This window comes from Pseudophryne corroboree, chromosome 1 (assembly GCF_028390025.1).
Source record: "Pseudophryne corroboree isolate aPseCor3 chromosome 1, aPseCor3.hap2, whole genome shotgun sequence".
NCBI classification, from domain to species: Eukaryota; Metazoa; Chordata; class Amphibia; order Anura; family Myobatrachidae; genus Pseudophryne; species Pseudophryne corroboree.
Genome location: NC_086444.1, coordinates 323037186 through 323059085, shown reverse-complemented (window position 1 = coordinate 323059085; position 21900 = coordinate 323037186). Strand labels below are relative to the sequence as shown.

Sequence of the window (21900 nt, the reverse complement as noted above, 5' to 3'; positions counted from 1 at the left end):
CCCGGTGCGGAGCACTTCCGGTCCGTGAAACGCAAACGTCACCCGGCTGGAAGTGCCCAGGCGCCACATGGAACGCAAACAGGAAGTCAGGCGCTAATCCTCCTCAACAGAGGATATATCTGAAAAAGACACTTTCAAGTCATCATAACTAGACGGAATGTCATTAAACACACTAGCCTTACACTTCTTACCCATAAAGGGCAAGTGTGTAAATGTATCAATCTGCAGGTGGTATCGTGCATATAAATTGCACAAACGAGGGTAATAGAGCCAGACAGTGCAATAAAAACATTCCCCAACACCCCCCCATCATCCTAATTTAGCTAGATCCTCAGCGTGCAATGGCCGAAAGATGACGAACCGCTACATATGAATAGCTCGATTCTAAAACGATATACCACAATTTAATTAAGCTGGTTCAACGTCCCTCCACTGCACTCTAAGGGTCACCCATAAACCTCTAAAAACACACCAAATATAAATCAAATTATATACAAATAACAAACAAAAATATTATAAGGTGCATCGGGCAAGGACAGTATCCTATATATCAAGGGATAATCTATCAACGTAGGAAAACGTTTAACGGGTTTGACTCATTCAGACCAATTGGTGTCACTGAACCAAATCTGTGTATCCACCTTGCTTCTAATTTTCTTAGGAGGAGTGAATGATCACCCCCTCTACTGGGGACAGGGACCCAATCAATAATCCTACACTTCAGAGATGCCACTTGATGTCCTTCATTTAAAAAATGCTGAGCCACCGGTTTGTCAGTACGACCTTTTTGAAGTGCTTGATGAATTGAACTGTGGTGGTTGGCCATCCGCTCTCTGAATGAACAGGTGGTCATCCCCACGTATGGAAGACCACAGGGGCAAAGAAGCATATAAATAACATGGTCCATCCGACAATGCAATCGGTATCGAATAGTAATTGGTTGTCCACTAAGAGGATGTGGAAACTTCTCACCGACCAGCATCGAGCGACATGTCACACAACCTAAGCATTTGACGCAGCCTTTCCTTGTCTTGCTTAGCCAGTTATTTTCAGCACCGGCCATTTGTCTAGCTGGGTGCATCAGCAATTGTTTCAAATTACGCCCACGTCTTTAGGCCAACATAGGTGAATGTTCAAATGTATTTTTGAATTTTGGGTCTGAATTCAATATAGGCCAGTGCCTCCTTAGTGACGCTTTAACAGCAGGCGATTTTGCATCAAACTGTGTGACATATGGTTGAGGTGAAACCGACCAAAGAGCCGCGGATGATATATGTCACACAGTTTGATGCAAAATTGCCTGCTGTTAAAGCGTCACTAAGGAGGCACTGGCCTATATTGAATTCAGACCCAAAATTCAAAAATACATTTGAACATCCACCTATGTTGGCCTACAGACGTGGGCGTAATTTGAAACAATTGCTGATGCACCCAGCTAGACAAATGGCCGGTGCTGAAAATAACTGGCTAAGCAAGACAACAAAAGGCTGCATCAAATGCTTAGGTTGTGTGACATGTCGCTCGATGCTGGTCGGTGAGAAGTTTCCACATCCTCTTAGTGGACAACCAATTACTATTCGATACCAATTGCATTGTTGGATGGACCATGTTATTTATATGCTTCTTTGCCCCTGTGGTCTTCCATACGTGGGGATGACCACCTGTTCATTCAGAGAGTGGATGGCCAACCACCGCAGTTCAATTCATCAAGCACTTCAAACAGGTCGTACTGACAAACCAGTGGCTCAGCATTTTTTAAATGAAGGACATCAAGTGGCATCTCTGAAGTGTATGATTATTGATTGGGTACCTGTCCCCAGTAGAGGGGGTGATCGTTCACTCCTCCTAAGAAAATTAGAAGCAAGGTGGATACACAGATTGGGTTCAGTGACACCGAATGGTCTGAATGAGTCAAACCCGTTAAACGTTTTCCTACGTTGATAGATTATCCCTTGATATATAGGATACTGCACCTTATAATATTTTTGTTTGTCTGTTGTTATTTGTATATAATTTGATTTATATTTGGTGTGTTTTTAGAGATTTATTGGTGACCCTAGAGTGCAGTGGAGGGACGTTTAACCAGCTTAATTAAATTGTGGTATATTGTTTTAGAATCGAACTATTCATATGTAGCGGTTCGTCGTCTTTCGGCCATTGCACGCTGAGGATCTAGCTAAATTAGGATAATGGGGGGTGTTGGGGAATGTTTTTATTGCACTGTCTGGCTCTATTACCCTTGTTTATGCAATTTATATGCACGATACCACCTGCAGATTGATACATGTACACACTTGCCCTTTATGGGTAAGAAGTGTAAGGCTAGTGTGTTTAATGACATTCCGTCTAGTTATGATGACTTGAAAGTGTCTTTTTCAGATATATCCTCTGTTGAGGAGGATTAGCGCCTGACTTCCTGTTTGCGTTCCATGTGGCGCCTGGGCAATTCCAGGCGGGTGACGTTTGCGTTCCACGGACCGGAAGTGCTCCGCGCCGGGACGCGCCGGGTGTTTGAGATGGGCTGCTACAGCCCCAGTGCTTCACATATGACTAATAGGATTCTAGGTACTTGTGCCTTCTGTTGGTGACTACTGGAATATTGTATGTTTTTTCAATATGTCGTAATTAAGTAAGAAAAACAGTCTGTCCCTTGGTGATGACATCATAGTACTATTGGCGCCTTTTTCAAGTGGTGATGGTATTTAGAGCCAGTCAGGCAGGACCAGCGTTACTGCTGGATGTGTGGATTTCTGCTCTTCTTTGTTGGAAGTTGTTATTGATGTGCAGTGCCTCCTGAGGAAGGCCCATGCTGGGCCGAAAGCGCTTGAGGACAATCTTGCCATTATGCTGATCATGTAAAGTATACTACAAATAAATGAACAGTTGTGTATATTAAAAAGTCTGGAGAGTGCCCCCTCTGAATTTTTATCTACAAATTTGAATACCTTGGTATTTGAGTGGACACCCCAGCATTTGCTTATTCTGAAGATGTAAGTGCTACCGTCTGTTGGATCTATATTATATATACACATATACACACATATACACACATACACACACATACACACACATACACACATACACACATACACACACACATACATACACACATACACACATACACACATACACACATACACACATACACAGGTTGAGTATCCCTTATCCAAAATGCTTGGGACCAGAAGTCTTTTGGATATCGGATTTTTCCGTATTTTGGAATAATTGCATACCATAATGAGATATAATGACAATGGGACCTAAGTCTAAGCATAGAATACATTTATGTTTCATATACACCTTATACACACAGCCTGAGGGTAATTGTAGACAATATTTGTTATAACTTTGTGCATTGAACAAAGTGTGTGTACATTCACACAATCCATTTATGTTTCATATACACCTCATACACACAGCCTGAAGGTCATTTAATACAATATTTTAATAACTTTATGTATTAAACAAAGTGTGTGTACCTTGAGCCATCAGAACACAAAAGTTTCACTATCTCACCCTCACTCAAAAAATTCTGTATTTCGGAGTATTCCGTATTTCGGAATATTTGGCAATGGGATACTCAATATATATAAATATATATATATATATATATATATATATATATATATATATAAAAGATACTTAATCCAAACTACCCAATACGCCCCTTTGTTCACATGGTACAGCGTGTATTATATATATATATGTATATATATATATATATAGAGAAAAGATGTGTGTAGACTGGTGCGCTTCTTCTGGAGTCGACCGCACGGTTAAAACTTTTTCCGTGTATATAAAGTCGGTGGTATAATAGCCTCAAAAATGGATAGTAGCAAAGTTTCATAGGTTTATGTAAGTCCTAGCAAAGTCTCGTGAGCTTCAAATCAGTTATATTAGGCACCTTCCGCTCTTCAGGGCGGCAGCTCAGTTCCTCAGTATACCAGAGGTATATGGCATGGATTCTGTAGCAAAAAAGAGGAGAAGAACAAGCGCCTATGGTGCAGTAAGTTTTGTATGTGTTGGACAACACTGTAGCGATATATATAAATGCGTACCAGATAATTTCTTTAAACCACGTCAAAATAGATAGATGTCAATCAGGATATTTCTTGCAAGCAACACCATCTAGAAGTCAAAGAAGACGAAATCGCCACATGGCGCAGTATTGCAGGGTAAAAGATAATTTTCCCCAAAATAATTAATCTGCGTACCAGATAATTTCTTTAAACCACGTCAAAATAGATAGATGTCAGTCAGGATATTTCTTACTAGCAACACCATCAGATTTAGATGTATAATCAGCATGAACATCTATTAATTGTGTGTCCAGAGATATCCCATTCAGTCCAGTGCACGGGGAAGTTGTAAAATCAGTCGAAGGACTGGAAAATTTATTTAAATTAAATGGCTATAAAACATCAATCCTGGTGTACCATAGATATATATATGCCCAGCACAGGCTGTCTATGTGTAATTATATCACCAGTATCCGGGCATCCACTATTTCATCAAGGTGTCCTCACTACAATTAAACTATCGCCAACAGGAAGTGACGTCACTTCCGGGTCCAAGAATAAACACGTATATGTAGTTTCACCAAAAAAACTTTTTACTGCATGTAAACAATGTCGATGTCCCTACCTACCATTTGTCTTGTATGCAAGATGGCTAGATCTTGATTATATTGTATTAGTAATGATTTGTAATTGTTTTTACTTTCACTTTCGACGGAATTGACGTCACTTCCGGTTCCGGAAATGCCGCAAACCGGAAGTTGATGATCAAATTAGCTCAGCCAGCTATAAAAAAGCATCATTTTGCACTGTACTCCTATCTCCTGATGAAGCCTTGTTTGGCGAAACGCGTTGAGACCTGAGCAGATTATCAAACTGCCACTAAGCTAAGCATTACTTTATTTCACTTTTAAAACTTATTTATATTCGATTGATGTTTTATAGCCATTTAATTTAAATAAATTTTCCAGTCCTTCGACTGATTTTACAACTTCCCCGTGTACTGGACTGAATGGGATATCTCTGGACACACAATTAATAGATGTTCATGCTGATTATACATCTAAATCTGATGGTGTTGCTAGTAAGAAATATCCTGACTGACATCTATCTATTTTGACGTGGTTTAAAGAAATTATCTGGTACGCAGATTAATTATTTTGGGGAAAATTATCTTTTACCCTGCAATACTGCGCCATGTGGCGATTTCGTCTTCTTTGACTTCTAGATGGTGTTGCTTGCAAGAAATATCCTGATTGACATCTATCTATTTTGACGTGGTTTAAAGAAATTATCTGGTACGCATTTATATATATCGCTACAGTGTTGTCCAACACATACAAAACTTACTGCACCATAGGCGCTTGTTCTTCTCCTCTTTTTTGCTATATATATATATATATATATATATATATATAGATACGTGTATTATCATTTTAAATTTACAGCTTATTGCCCCCTGTCCTAAGTACCCCCCCCCCCCCCCTTGCCTTAATCCAGCTCTGCTTATGCGTCCTGTTTGCAGCACTTAGTTTAGAAGCAAAACAAAGTGAATAGAACGCACAAGCAGCTCCTACTGTTTAAGATGATATGCAGCATGCCTGTATTGTATTGTGTGTGTAAAAGCAATTGTATTTGCATACAAAATTTTATGCTACAATGTATTCCAGCCATACACTGTAACATAACAAGATACAGTCGCAATTACACACTGTATATAGCCATGACACATATAATTTAAATCAGCAAAGCTGCGCTTGTGAGTCAGTACATTCATTTGCGTCTATGACACATTTGTGTGTTAACAAAAAATAAAAATACATAGAGTATTTGGAAATTACACATAGAATATAGGCATGTCACATATCATTGGATTCAGCTGGAACTACTTGTGCGAGTTAGTACATTTATATGACCCTAACACACATTTTCCAGAGAAAATAATGTAAAAATAACATATACAGTATGCGGAGCATTTTTACAGATCAAAGTTTTTTTGTTTTCTTTCAAGTGTCAAAATGTATTGAAACGTGTTTAATTATTCTAACTGTGTTCGAAAAATGTACTTATAATTGATTTCTAACATTTTCATAACAAACTTGGCCCAATAAAAACACCTCTAAGTTCTTTGAGAGTTTTAGAGCTGTTTTGTGTCTGACTTGTAATATCAGACTCCATTACATTGGCTGAGTTGTATCCTTAACATGAGCAAAACATCTGGAGCCAATTTTTTATCATGCTCTCTACTTTAGAGCCGAAAGTGTCCGAAAAAGCCGCTTTGCAGCCGCTATTACATTAACCAACTTTGCAAAATGCACGATGTTTATGGCAATAGCCACAAACAATGGGCATTTTGATGCTATCAGCTCCCATTACATCCCGACCCATGAACCAATTGAAAAAATAAATTTTTTGGAAAGGAATTATGAAGCAGCCATGTAATGCTACCAGCCAAGCTTAGGACAATGAAGCTCTGAGGACAGCTACTGTGCATTTGTATATAATGTACCCACTACCCAGTTCTAGTTAGTGTTCTTGGGGCAGTGTTTGCTCATTTGTGGCTTGAAAGCTACAGTACAGCTCCTAAGTACACAGGGCACATGACCAGTATCGGACTGGGGCATGAAGGGCACACTGGAGGGATGCAGTTGTAGAGGCCCATGTTTAAGGATGTGGCCAGCCACCATAGAGGCTTGGCTAATAAGTACATGGTCTGGACCCCATGATAAATGCATACAGTATATAGCAAAAACTGCTAGTCCATACATGATAATGTACCAGATTAATAACAACAATGTACTATCAAAAATACACCATAGTCCTGTATAGTATAAGATAACATTTGTTTAATGTATAATTCATGTGCACACAGTCTGGAGCCTGATCCCTACAGGATGTGGACAGCCCTCAGGCAGCAGAAACCACCGGGGTTTTCCCCTGTACCCCTTTGGGTAAGTCCGACCTTGCACATGACCATTTCACATAACCATAAAGCACTGGTAGAGATAAGTCAAATGTTTTGCTGTTCCAGTAATACAGGTTGAACTTCTGTTTCACCATTCTACAATGTGGGGGGGCGAAGCAGAGTTGCATGTAAAATGGCCATCTCATATATACAAAAGAAATGTGCATGAAAAACATAGAGTGAGCATTAGCACCAGCATTATGGTAAGGTGGCGGTGCGCATGGGCTTCTGAGTCAAAGGGGCCCACAGCACACAGCCTGCACCCATTGACTTTACTTACCTTGTGCCTACCAGGAAAATGCACCTCAGACTCTGGCACAGTGCCAGAGTGTTCACTGCATATGCACTGGAGCTAGGGGAGCCCTCGTGGCCTCTTCCTCTTATAAAATAATGCTATTAGTATGTGGCAAAAGTAAGCCTTCTAGATGACATATATACAATCATTAGCAGGACTGCATAAACTTGATATGCGTTAAACAGCCCTTACTGAATTAGGTCTACATGAGAGCAACCTGCCGTATCCTGATCCTACTGAATGAGGTCTATGGAAAAATGTCCTGTCACACCCTAATCCTTATCCTGCGGAATAAGCCCTAAGTGAGCACTTCCTGAATGCTGTGGTTCCCCTTTGACTTAGCGGCTCATGGGCCTAATAATTCAGATCTGATCGCTGCAGCAAATTTGTTAGGTGATGGGCAAAACCATGTGCACTGCAGGGGGGGGCAGATGTAACATGTGCAGAGAGAGTTAGATTTAGGTGGGGTGTGTTCAATCTGAAATCTAAATTGCAGTGTAGAAATAAAGCAGCCAGTATTTACCCTGCACAGAAACAATATAACCCACCCAAATCAACTATATTTATTACCAGTTATTTATATAGTGCACATATACTCCGCAGCGCTTTACAGAGAATATTTGCCCATTCACATCAGTCCCTGCACCAGTGGAGCTTACGATCTATGGGGGAGATTCAAATGTTTGAAAAGTCAGTTGGGAGTCTGTTTTTTCTTATCTAATAGACAGGAAAAAACAGACACCCAACAGACTTTTCAAACATTTGAATTCCGCCCTATATCCCCTATCACATATACAGTCACATACATTCACACTAGGGTTAATATTGTTGGGAGCCAATTGACCTACCAGTATATATATTTTTTTGGATTGTGGGAGGAAACCGGAGTACCCAGAGGAAACTCACGCAAGTATGGGGAGAATATACAAACTCTGCACCGTTAGGGCCATGGTGGGAATCAAACCCATGACCTCAGTGCTGTGAGTCAGTAATGCTAACCATTACACCATCCATACTGCCTATATCTGCCCCTCCTGCAATCCACATGGTTTTGCCCATCTGCTAACAAATTTGCTGCTGCGATCACATCTGAATTAAGCCCCATGTGCTTGTAAAAATGTAGATATGTTCAAAATGCATTTTACTCTGCATTCCCGCATTCATATGTACTTAGAATGGAATCATGTACTGTGCGAAAAATACTCAACATATGACATTGGCATACATTATGTTCTCCAACAGCCCTGTATTTGTAAATGTATACACTGTTATAGTCAATAGAACTGGGATGTCAATAGTCAATGCACCCTGCTGAGCAGTTTGGACAGAGTACAGCAACACACACTTAAGATTACTCTGCTTACAAGAAATTTTGTGGCCAAATGCGGAATAAGATGGGGTCAGGCTATCATTTGTTCTACACACCTTGATTTTTCAGCCAAGATCACACAGTGCAGTGTGACAGCCAACAGTGTACCCCAGAAGCAAACAATGCAGCCTGTGTAAATGGCGGCATGCTGCCTCTCTAACATTACTGGGTGCATACAACTCAGACCCAACTCCCTAGACTGCCCTCCTAACCCTCTCATTGCACCCGCTGGAGTGCTCCAACACACCCAGTCTCTGTGACTTACAGTGTGCCGCTGCATCAGTGACTTATCTACTAATCATTTCTTTTGTAAATATAGGGACTATGTTCTCAAATTGCCAGCACTTGACAACTATATGAGATTCACAATAAAATCTAACAATCAGCAATTCAAAATTTACAAAATAATTAGGTTCTCCTTAAAATCTAAGAATAATTAGCAATATTATTTTTCTGTATAGGCCAAGAATAGACAATATAAACACCAATCACTCAAAAACCTTTACTTTACTTATGAAGAAGTACTGTAACTCATGTCCACTAAAACAATGGCATATAAATGATCATACAATGGTATATGTATAGAACAAAGTGTCATCGCTCAGTATAGGGTTTAATAACAAAGGGGGTAATTCCTACCTGATCGCACGCTGCCGCTTTTCACAGCGCAGTGATCAGGTCACTACTGCGCATGTGTATGCACTGCAATGCACAGGCGCATCATATGGGTACAAAGTGGATCGTTGCTGAGCAATGGATTTAACGAAGAAACCATACGCACAGTCGATCGAAAGGAGATTGACAGGAAGAAGGCATTTATGGGTGTCAACTGACCGTTTTCTGGGAGTGTTTGGAAAAACGCAGGCATGTACAATCGTTTTCAGGGCGGGTGTCTGATGTCAATTCCGGGACCAGACAGGCTGAAGTGATCGTAAGGGCTGAGTAAGTTCAGACCTACTCAGAAACTGCACAAAATGTTTTTGCAGAGCTCGGATGCACAAGCGTTGGCACACTTGCAAAGCTAAAATACACTCCCCTATAGGCGGCGACTATCTGATCACAGCGCTGCAAAAAGTAGCTAGCGAGCAATCAACTCGGAATGACCCCCAAAGTGACACTCCTCTCACATTCAGCAACAAAACATAGCAAATACGGATATGAGGAACCTTGATGTTGCTTGCAGACAACTCTGATTTACAGGTGTTCTTCCCAGAATAAATCAACAATAAGGAGCTGAACATTACAGCCTTTAGGAAACCCACAAAAAAAAGATGACTGGGTGACAGGAGATTGCACGAAAAATCAATAAACACCATGGTACAGTATTTCCTCCAGTTTTCTACTTAAGCAAAAGAATACACAACGTAAAATCTTTCAGTATGCTAGTCTGCATTTTTTATGTCAGTAATTTATTACATACATTTAAATATTCCATGTTTTTAGGATTTGTGTGTTTCAGGATCACACCACCCACCAATAATTTAATGGACTCTTTGTATTTTAGTACAGTAACTCCTGTAGGACTACATGCTTTTCTCAATAGGACAAAACCAATTTTTTAATGTTCAATGAGAATTAAATATTTTTGTTGTCTTTTGCCCAACTTTTACATTTGTTTTCTAGACAAATTGTACTTCCTTTTGGTGGCATACAGGGATTATTGTTATCCACCATATTATGTAGCCATTTTTCAGATAATATTGAACCATTCACACCAGTCTCTGCGCCACTGGATCTTACCCTCTACCTAACGCACACATCCAGACACTAGGAAGGGGCAAATACAGGATCTTTAATGGGGTAACTGCTTTGTTAATTGAATTATGCAAAAAAATAAAAATAAATGGACTTTTCTTGAATCACTTCCTACCTCTCCAACTGCTTCTTCTTAGCTTCATCCCTCAGCATCACCTACTCTGTCCTCATTTTACTTCTCTTTCTTCCTCTGTGAACTAATCAACTCCTTTGGTCAGCAGTACCAGCTCCATGCTGATCACTAAGCCCAGGATTCTTAGGTTCTAACTAGTGATGTGCACCGGAAATTTTTCAGGCTTTGTGTTTTGGTCTTGGATTCGGTTCCGCGGCCGTGTTTTGGATTCGGACGCGTTTTGGCAAAACCTCCCTGAAAATTTTTTGTCGGATTCGGGTATGTTTTGGATTCGGGTGTTTTTTTTACAAAAAACCCTCAAAAACAGCTTAAATCATAGAATTTGGGGGTCATTTTGATCCCATAGTATTATTAACCTAAGTAACCATAATTTCCACTAATTTTCAGTCTATTCTGAACACCTCACACCTCACAATATTATTTTTAGTCCTAAAATTTGCACCGAGGTCGCTGGATGACTAAGCTAAGCGACCCAAGTGGCCGACACAAACACCTGGCCAATCTAGGAGTGGCACTGCAGTGTCAGACAGGATGTCACTTCAAAAAAATTGTCCCCAAACAGCACATGATGCAAAGAAAAAAAGAGGCGCAATGAGGTAGCTGTGTGACTAAGCTAAGCGACACAAGTGGCCGACACAAACACCTGGCCCATCTAGGAGTGGCACTGCAGTGTCAGACAGGATGGCACTTCAAAAAATAGTCCCCAAACAGCACATGATGCAAAGAAAAATGAAAGAAAAAAGAGGTGCAAGATGGAATTGTCCTTGGGCCCTCCCACCCACCCTTATGTTGTATAAACAGGACATGCACACTTTAACAAGCCCATCATTTCAGCGACAGGGTCTGCCACACGACTGTGACTGAAATGACTGGTTGGTTTGGGCCCCCACCAAAAAAAGAAGCAATCAATCTCTCCTTGCACAAACTGGCTCTACAGAGGCAAGATGTCCACCTCCTCCTCTTTCTCTGATTCCTCACCTCTTTCACTGTGTACATCCCCCTCCTCAGAGATTATTAATTCGTCCCCACTGGAATCCACCATCTCAGGTCCCTGTGTACTTTCAGGAGGCAATTGCTGGTGAATGTCTCCACGGAGGAATTGATTATAATTCATTTTGATGAACATCATCTTCTTCACATTTTCTGGAAGTAACCTCGTACGCCGATTGCTGACAAGGTGAGCGGCTGCACTAAACACTCTTTCGGAGTACACACTGGAGGGGGGGCAACTTAGGTAAAATAAAGCCAGTTTGTTCAAGGGCCTCCAAATTGCCTCTTTTTCCTGCCAGTATACGTACGGACTGTCTGACGTGCCTACTTGGATGCGGTCACTCATATAATACTCCACCATTCTTTCAATGGTGACAGAATCATATGCAATGACAGTAGACGACATGTCAGTAATCGTTGGCACGTCCTTCAGTCCGGACCAGATGTCAGCACTCGCTCCAGACTGCCCTGCATCACCGCCAGCGGGTGGGCTCGGAATTCTTAGCCTTTTCCTTGCACCCCCAGTTGCGGGAGAATGTGAAGGAGGAGCTGTTGACGGGTCACGTTCCGCTTGACTTGACAATTTTCTCACCAGCAGGTCTTTGAACCTCTGCAGACTTGTGTCTGCCGGAAAGAGAGATACAACGTAGGTTTTAAATCTAGGATCGAGCACGGTGGCCAAAATGTAGTGCTCTGATTTTAACAGATTGACCACCCGTGAATCCTGGTTAAGCGAATTAAGGGCTCCATCCACATGCCTAGCGGAATCGCTCTGTTTTAGCTCCTCCTTCAATGTCTCCAGCTTCTTCTGCAAAAGCCTGATGAGGGGAATGACCTGACTCAGGCTGGCAGTGTCTGAACTGACTTCACATGTGGCAAGTTCAAAGGGTTGCAGAACCTTGCACAACGTTGAAATCATTCTCCACTGCGCTTGAGTCAGGTGCATTCCCCCTCCTTTGCCTATATCGTAGGCAGATGTATAGGCTTGAATGGCCTTTTGCTGCTCCTCCATCCTCTGAAGCATATAGAGGGTTGAATTCCACCTCGTTACCACCTCTTGCTTCAGATGATGGCAGGGCAGGTTCAGGAGTGTTTGCTGGTGCTCCAGTCTTCGGCACGCGGTGGCTGAATGCCGAAAGTGGCCCGCAATTCTTCGGGCCACCGACAGCATCTCTTGCACGCCCCTGTCGTTTTTTAAATAATTCTGCCCCACCAAATTCAATGTATGTGCAAAACATGGGATGTGCTGGAATTTGCCCAGATGTAATTCACGCACAATATTGGTGGGGTTGTCCGATGTCACAAATCCCCAGGAGAGTCCAATTGGAGTAAGCCATTCTGCGATGATGTTCCTCAGTTTCCGTAAGAGGTTGTCAGCTGTGTGCCTCTTATGGAAAGCGGTGATACAAAGCGTAGCCTGCCTAGGAACGAGTTGGCGTTTGCGAGATGCTGCTACTGGTGCCTCTGCTGCTGTTCTTGCTGCGGGAGGCAATACATCTACCCAGTGGGCTGTCACAGTCATATAGTCCTGAGTCTGCCCTGCTCCACTTGTCCACATGTCCGTGGTTAAGTGGACATTGGGTATAACTGCATTTTTTAGGACACTGGTGACTCTTTTTCTGACGTCTGTGTACATTTTCGGTATCGCCTGCCTAGAGAAATGGAACCTAGATGGTAATTGGTACCGGGGACACAGTACTTCAATCAAGTCTCTAGTACCCTGTGAATTAACGGTGGATACCGTAAATACGTTTCTCACCACCCAGGCTGATAAGGCCTGAGTTATCCGCTTTGCAGCAGAATGACTGCTGTGATATTTCATCTTCCTCGCAAAGGACTGTTGGACAGTCAATTGCTTACTGGAAGTAGTACAAGTGGTCTTCCGACTTCCCCTCTGGGATGACGATCGACTCCCAGCAGCAACAACAGCAGTGCCAGCAGCAGTAGGCGTTACACTCAAGGATGCATCGGAGGAATCCCAGGCAGCAGAGGACTCGTCAGACTTGACAGTGACATGGCCTGCAGGACTATCGGCTTTCCTGTCTAAGGAGGAAATTGACACTGAGGGAGTTGGTGGTATGGTTTGCAGGAGCTTGGTTACAAGAGGAAGGGATTTAGTGGTCAGTGGACTGCTTCCGCTGTCATCCAAAGTTTTTGAACTTGTCACTGACTTCTGATGAATGCGGTCCAGGTGACGTATAAGGGAGGATGTTCCTAGGTGGTTAACATCCTTACCCCTACTTATTACAGCTTGACAAAGGCAACACACGGCTTGACACCAGTTGTCCGCATTTCTGTTGAAATAATTCCACACTGAAGAGGTGATTTTTTTTGTATTTTGACCAGGCATGTCAATGGCCATATTCGTCCCACGGACAACAGGTGTCTCCCCAGGTGCTTGACTTAAACAAACCACCTCACCATCAGAATCCTCCTTGTCAATTTCCTCCCCAGCGCCAGCAACACCCATATCCTCATCCTGGTGTACTTCAACAGTGACATCTTCAATTTGACTATCAGGAACTGGACTGCGGGTGCTGCTTCCAGCACTTGCAGGGGGCGTGCAAATGGTGGAAGGCATAACCTCTTCCCGTCCAGTGTTGGGAAGGTAAGGCATCGCAACCGACACAATTGGACTATCCTTGGGGATTTGTGATTTAGAAGAACGCACAGTTCTTTGCTGTGCTTTTGCCATCTTAACTCTTTTAAGTTTTCTAGCAGGAGGATGAGTGCTTCCATCCTCATGTGAAGCTGAACCACTAGCCATGAACATAGGCCAGGCCCTCAGCCGTTCCTTGCCACTCCGTTTCGTAAATGGCACATTGGCAAGTTTACGCTTCTCCTCAGACGATTTTGATTTAGATTTTTGGGTCATTTTACTGAGCTTTATTTTTTTGGATTTTACATGCTCTCTACTATGACATTGGGCATCGGCCTTGGCAGATGACATTGATGGCATTTCATCGTCTCGGCCATGACTAGTAGCAGCAGCTTCAGCACGAGGTGGAAGTGGATCTTGATATTTCCCTATTTTACCCTACACATTTTTGTTCTCCATTTTTTAATGTGTGGAATTATATGCCAGTAATATATCAATAGCAATGGCCTACTACTATATATTCTGCGCACAACTGAAATGCACCAAAGGTATGGATGGATAGTATACTTGACGACACAGAGGTAGGTAGAGCAGTGGCCTACTGTACCGTACTGCTATATATTATATACTGGTGGTCAGCAAACTGTGCAAAACTGTTGAACTTCCTTAGTTGCCTGAGGAAGAACAACCTCTGCTGCGCTTTCCCAACAGTGGCGTTGGAGTTGGACCCCATTTAAGGTCCCGGGAGATTGTGGTCCCTAGAAACTTGAAGGAGTCCACTAGCGATACCACACTGTCAGCAATCATTAGCAGAGGTGCACTAAATGACTTCTTCCTGAAGTCCACTATCATCTCGAAAGTTTTGAGGGGGTTGAGCTCAAGGTTGTTGTGGATGCACCACTGGGACAACTGGTCTACTTCACGTCTATAGGCCGATTCGTCCCCGTCCTTGATGAGGCCGATGACGGTGATGTCATCGGCGAATTTGATGATCTTTACTGATTGCGCCTCTGAGGTACAGTCATAAGTATACTTGACGACACAGAGGTAGGTAGAGCAGTGGCCTACTGTACCGTACTGCTATATATTATATACTGGTGGTCAGCAAAATGTGCAAAACTGAAATGCACCACAGGTATGGATGGATAGTATACTTGATGACACAGAGGTAGGTAGAGCAGTGGCCTACTGTACCGTACTGCTATATATTATATACTGGTGGTCAGCAAACTGTGCAAAACTGAAATGCACCACAGGTATGGATGGATAGTATACTTGACGACACAGAGGTAGGTAGAGCAGTGGCCTTCTGTACCGTACTGCTATATATTATATACTGGTGGTCAGCAAACTGTGCAAAACTGAAATGCACCACAGGTATGGATGGATAGTATACTTGACGACACAGAGGTAGGTAGAGCAGTGGCCTACTGTACCGTACTGCTATATATATATATATATATATATATATAGTTATACTGGTGGTCAGCAAAATTCTGCACTGTCCTCCTACTATATACTACAATGCAGCACAGATATGGTGGTCACTGGTCAGCAAAACTCTGCACTGTCCTCCTACTATATAATACTGCTGGTCCCCAGTCCCCACAATAAAGCAATTAGCACACTGAGCACAGATATTTGCAAACACTGAGCACAGATATGGAGCGTTTTTCAGGCAGAGAACGTAGATATTTGCACTTGCAGCACACTGAGCACAGATATTTGCAGCCCACTGAACATAGAAACTGAGAGGATGCCAGCCACGTCCTCTCACGATTATCTCCAATGCACGAGTGAAAAATGGCTGCGACGCGCGGCTCCTTATATAGAACACGAATCTCGCGAGAATCCGACCGCGGGATGATGACATTCGGGCGCGCTCGGGTTAACCGAGCAAGGCGGGAGGATCCGAGTTGCTCGGACCCGTGCAAAAAAAGGTGAAGTTCGGGCGGGTTCGGATCCCGAGGATCCGAACCCGCTCATTACTAGTTTTAACCTATTCTAATCCTTTTCCATTAAACTCAAAATTTCAGTTTCCTTTTATATTTTATGTACCAGGAATAACATACTTAGTTTTTACAGGACCTAAAATGACCTAATCTGGGTGTTAGTTCCAAAAATCACTTATTTTGACTGATAGAACCTAAAAAGACCTAATTCTATTACTAAGGTTGACATTTAATAAATTTAATGTGGAAAAGTATGGAATGAGTAGTTTTTATATGCATTTCATATATACAAATGTGTCCTGTTACAGTCTTGCTGCGCAGAGTAAACAGTGCGAATACCAGCTCACAAGACTTTCGGGTGCGCACGCATGATCCATGTGCTTCTATGGGAAAGCTGTGGTTGCGAATGGATCGCATCTTCCTGCAGCATAGTGCATCGTGGAAGCAAATGCTGCAAGGAAGTAGCGGGACACATCTATAATAAAGGCGCAGTGTTTCAAACATAATAATACTGTATGTTGCATGGCTTTGTTGTATTTTAATAAGAGTATAAATTCCTGAACTGAAATTTTTAAAACCTCTAAAATCCAAAAACAAGGATTGAAAAAACCTAATTTTAGTTTTTAGATTCTAAAAATCCATGTCCTACAGATAAAAGTCAAATCTACCTCTCCTTCTCTGACCTCCCCCTTCCTTTTTTGTTATTTATCCAGTTGTTTCTCTGCTATATTTTCCTGAATGTATCAACATAATGTAAACCTAATGTTTCCTAGACCTCTACCTAATATATGGAACACAGACAGCAATGAAAAGCCAAGTAGTAAAGAGGATAGAAGTGGCTGGCAGGGTACAAGATAAAGACAGAGTAGCACAGTGGAAGGCAATTGTCAAAAAATGGGATAAAACAGGGAACTATCGCCGTTTATAGGACTATTAATACATTTTGTAAGAGCACTAAAGGGGGAGCAAGTGGGCAAAGATAAGTATAAAACAATATGTGACTTGGCAAATAAAAATGAGAAGCATATACAACTGAGGAAAAGAGCAGACAAGAAAATACATGACAAAGAAAAGTGTACAGAAGTGGAGAATATAGAAAAGTTAGAAAGCTACAAAGGGAAAGAAAAGTTATTAAATTGGGACACTCATAAGTTCTGATGAGCGGGTTCGGTTCACAGAGAACCGAACCCCCCCCCCCCCCCCAAACACCCCATTCCGACCCCACATCCGACTCCGGCTCAGGACTTCCCGCCAGACTCGGAAAACAGAATGAGGCAAAATGTAATTTTCCCGCTGTCAGATTGTTGCGGGTTTTGGATTCCATATAAACAGCCGTGCATCGCCGCCATTTTCAATCTGGACTTGGAGAGTGAGGGAGACAGACCTCTTTCTCTCTGTGGGTAGTGGCATTGGATGGGGTAAGTGAGTGCTGCTGCAGTCACTGTGGTATACATGTGATGTGTTAGGGGTGCTGTCCTGGCTGTCATGGCTGTCACTGGTGTTTCATGTGCTGTGACGGGTGCTGCAGCTGTACATGGGTGTAGCTGTCCTCCTGTATGCTTAAAATATGGGGGTGCTGCTGTTAAAATAACATTACACTGGCCCTGTATGTTGTAAAAATTCAGGGGTGCAGTTGTTAAAAATTAAAAGCACACTGCTCCTGTATGCTGTAAAATATAGGGGAGCTGCTGTTAAAATAACATTACACTGGCCCTATATGCTTTAAAAATTCAAGGGTGCAGTTGTTAAAAATTAAAAGCACAATAGTACTGTATGCTGCAAAAATATAGGGAAGCTGCTATTAAAATAATATTACACCGGCCCTGTATGCTGTAAAAATTCAAGGGTGCTGTTGTTAAAAATTAAAAGCACACTGGCCCTGTATGCTGTAAAAATATAGGGGTGCTGCTGTTAAAATAACATTACACTGGCCATGTACTGTATGATGTAAAAATTCAAGGGTGCAGTTGTTAAAAATTAAAAGCACATGCTTTAAAAATTCAGGGGTGCAGTAAAATCAATGTACACTTGCCCTGTCTTGTATACTGTAATAATTTTATGGTGCAGCGAAAATCAATGTACACTGGCCCTGTCTTGTATGCTGTAAAAATTCAGGGGTGCATTGAAAATAAATGTACACTGGCCTTGTCTTGCTGTAAAATAACAGGGGTGTTGTGAAAATACAGGGGTGCTGGCACTGTCCATGGTTGCGATGTCTAGGCCTGACCTTTACAACACTGTATGGGAAGAGGAGGCTCCTAACACTATTTGCACGCCCCCTGCAAGTGCTGGGAGGAGCACCGCCAGTCCAGTTGCTGATATTGAGATTGAGGATGTCACTGTAGAAGTACACCAGGATGAGGAGGATATGGGTGAAGCTGGTGCTGCGGAGGAAGTTGATGATGAGGATTCTGATGTGGTTTGTTTGAATAAGGCACCAGTGGAGACAGTTGTTGCCCATGGGATAAAAAAAGCCCATTGTCATGCCTGGGCAAAATACCAAAAAAGCCACGTCTTCGGTGTGGATTTCTTTATCCACAAATCCGGACACCAGGTGTCAAGCAATTTGTTGCCTTTGTCAATCCATAATAAGTAGTGGTAAGGATGTTAACCACCTAGGAACATCTTCCCTTATACTTCACCTGCAGGGCATTCATAAGTCATTGTCAACTTCAGAAACTTTGGGTAATAGCGTATACAGTCCACTGACACCTAAATCATGTAGTTTGTTTGTTTAAATAGTATTTCTCTGTGAGGATGAGGATGTAAACACTGAAGGGGGGATCTGAGGATGAGGATGACATCTTGCCATTGTAGAGCCAGTGTGTGCAAGGAGAGATTAATTGCTTCTTATTTGGTGGGGGCCCAAACAAACCAACAATTTCAGCCACAGTTGTAAGGCAGACCCTGTCACTCAAATGATTGGTTTGTTAAAGTGTGCATGTTCTGTTTATACAACAAAAGGGTGGGTGGAACAGCCCAAGGATAATTCCATATTGCACGTCTTTTCTTTGCCACATCATTCCAGAGGTGCTGCCCCTCTGCCCTATCAGTCCAGGGGTGCTGCCCCATTGCTGTTTAAGTCCAGGGGTGCTGTTGTCTGTCTGCTGTGCTGTGTAATTCTCCATGGGTGCTGCCTATGCTGTATAAATCCAGGGATGCTGCCGTGTAATTCCAGGGGTGATGCTGTACTTGATTCTAGGTTTAAATTAAAGCCTAGAGCAGATATGAAACAAGATTCAACATTACAAACAGATTTGTGAAAATTAGCCGCAAAGGTGGAAATGGAAATTGCTGAAGTGTTTTTAAATAAAGCGGGGAGAGATCACATGTGTGGCCAAAGTCAGTGTGACTCAGAAAAGACTGAATCATAATCCAACGCAACTGCCGGAGAGGTAAAACTGATATTTTTCTGCCGGAGCATTAGAGAGAGGTTCTTCTCAATTATTTCATGTTAGGGACTTACTGAAATGAATGGCTCCAATTAGTCAACCTTAATTTTGATTTATTATTGATGTTCCACATTTGGGGATTATTTATTTACAAGATGCGCTTTTGTTGTACAGGGACCTTCTTTTCCTAAGGATTGTGTAGGGTTATCGCAAGACCTCGTGGTGTTAGAAGAACAGAGTTTCAGTGATCTTGCATTGTATCAGCTTTCCAATGCACTGCAGCACTAGATGGATCAGGAGCTCTTGTGAGGCACAAACAGTTACGGAATAAGGCCCAGTATGGAGTCTCATGGTGGCTTACAGCCAGGAAGATGTCTGGCTTGCCAGGCTGAGGCATGCTGTGGGCACAGAGGTTAGCATTGCTTCCTCCCACAGTCCTACTTATAATATGAAATGAGTTTGGACTGTAGAGTGGTAAGCTCCACTGTGGCAGGGGCTCAATAACAAAAAAAACCACCAGAACTCAGGAGGGGCTGCTAAAACATCTAAGGGGCTGATTTATTTAAAAATAAAAAATGAATAAAATAAATAAAGCACACAGGTATGCTCACATGCGTGTAACTGGGAGCTGTGAAAAACAAAAATAGGCATCTGCCAGAAAATATGTCAATAAAAATGCAATAAAAAAATGGAAAAAAAGAAACCCACGAGATTTTCACAAAATAAATCTCCAGACTCCATGGAGGGGAAAATATCCAATCTTGATTCTGTGGTATACACCAATTTATTTGCATCCCAGCATTAAATCTGAGATTATCTTAATCCCTGAACATGGAGAAGGGGGTACAAATTTGGAGGCTTTGGCCCCTAGTTTTTCAGTTTGTCCAGTAATGTGGTAATTAACAATTATATATTTGCTTGGCTGAATTCCTTTCTGTTCCACACCAATATAGGAGTGGAGGTGAAAGCCAGCGTGTTGTTCCTGATTGCATGTGCCTCTCTAATTTTTAATCACCTTCTTGACACTGTCCTCTTCCTCTTGCCTCTTCTCATAATGTGAAAAGTCATCAAATATGGAGGTGGTATGTTTTTAGCTAGCTATGATTCTGAGAATTTGACAAGCTTTTTCCAGGGGGACCCCCTGTCGCTGAAATGATGGGTTTATCAAACTTGTGCATGTCCTGTTTAAACACCATACGGGTGGGTGGGAGGGCCCAAAACAATTCCATCTTGCACCTCTTTTTTTTCTTTGCATTATGTGCTCTTTGGTGTCTAGTTTTTAATTAAAATTGCCACTGCAGTGCCACTCCTAGATGGGCTAGGTGTTTGTGCCGCCCACTTGTGTCGCTTAGCTTAGTCATCCAGCTACCTTATTGCACCTCTTTTCTTTCTTTGCATTATGTGCTCTTTATGACCTAGTTTTTACAACTTTCATCCTGTCTGCCAATGCAGTGCCACTCCTAGATGGGCCAGGTGTTTGTGTTGCCCACTTGTGTCACTTAGCTTAGTCATCCAGCTACCTCGGTGCAACCTTTTGGCCTTAAAAACAATATTTTGAGGTGTGAGGTGTTCAGAATAGACTGTAAATGAGTGGAAATGAATGTTATTGAGGTTAATAATACCATAGGATCAAAATTACCCCCAAATTCTGTGATTTTAGCTGTTTTTATGTTATTTTCAAAAAAGTCCAGATCCAAAACAAAAAAAAATGAAAGGGTGGTTTTGGCAAAACCAGTCCAGATCTAAAACATGTACGAAGATCCAGATCCAAAACCCAGAAAGTGTCCACCGCATATCTCTACTCATAAGTAATATGGCATAGGTGAAGGATTGCCTGATACAGTATGTTTATCAATAATTTGGAAGCTAACTGATAATCTGTCTGTAAGGGAAATAATGTCTGTAATTTCTGTCAGTAAATTAGTAGTTAAGCAATATGTCAGGTTGTGAAGTATTGTCTGCTGAATTTACCAATTTAGTGATATTCTGTCAGTACTATGAATACTGCATGGTTTTTAAGATAGCAAATAGTATCTAAGCGTTAGTCTTATCTCAGTATAGAGGGGGTCATTCCGACCCGATCGCAGCGTGTTTTCGCTCACACAGCTGCGACCGGGTTGGATGCGCAGGGGCCATAATGCGAACGCACGTTGTTGCATCGCTGGGCAACAATGAAGGGAACGAAGAAAGCGATCACAGCGGTGATCGCTTGAAGACTGACAGGCGTTGGGTGTTCCTGGGTGGCAACACAGCGTTCTGAGACATTTTCTGGGAGTGGTACGAAAACGTTGCAGCTGGTAAGTATGTCTAGACCTACTTAGAAACTGCACAATTTTTTTTCCCATAGCAGGGCTGCACAAGCGAACGCAGCCTTGCAATGGGAAAAAACCCACCCCCATGGGTGGAGTATAGTTGATCGCACGGGCTGCAAAAA

At 42.2% G+C, this 21900-nt stretch overlaps 1 protein-coding gene across 1 annotated transcript in view; it reads right to left on the bottom strand.

Moving 5' to 3' along the window:
- Window positions 1-21900, bottom strand: part of TMEM132B (transmembrane protein 132B) — a 926737-nt gene that overhangs the window by 169044 nt on the left and 735793 nt on the right. The window lies entirely within an intron of this gene.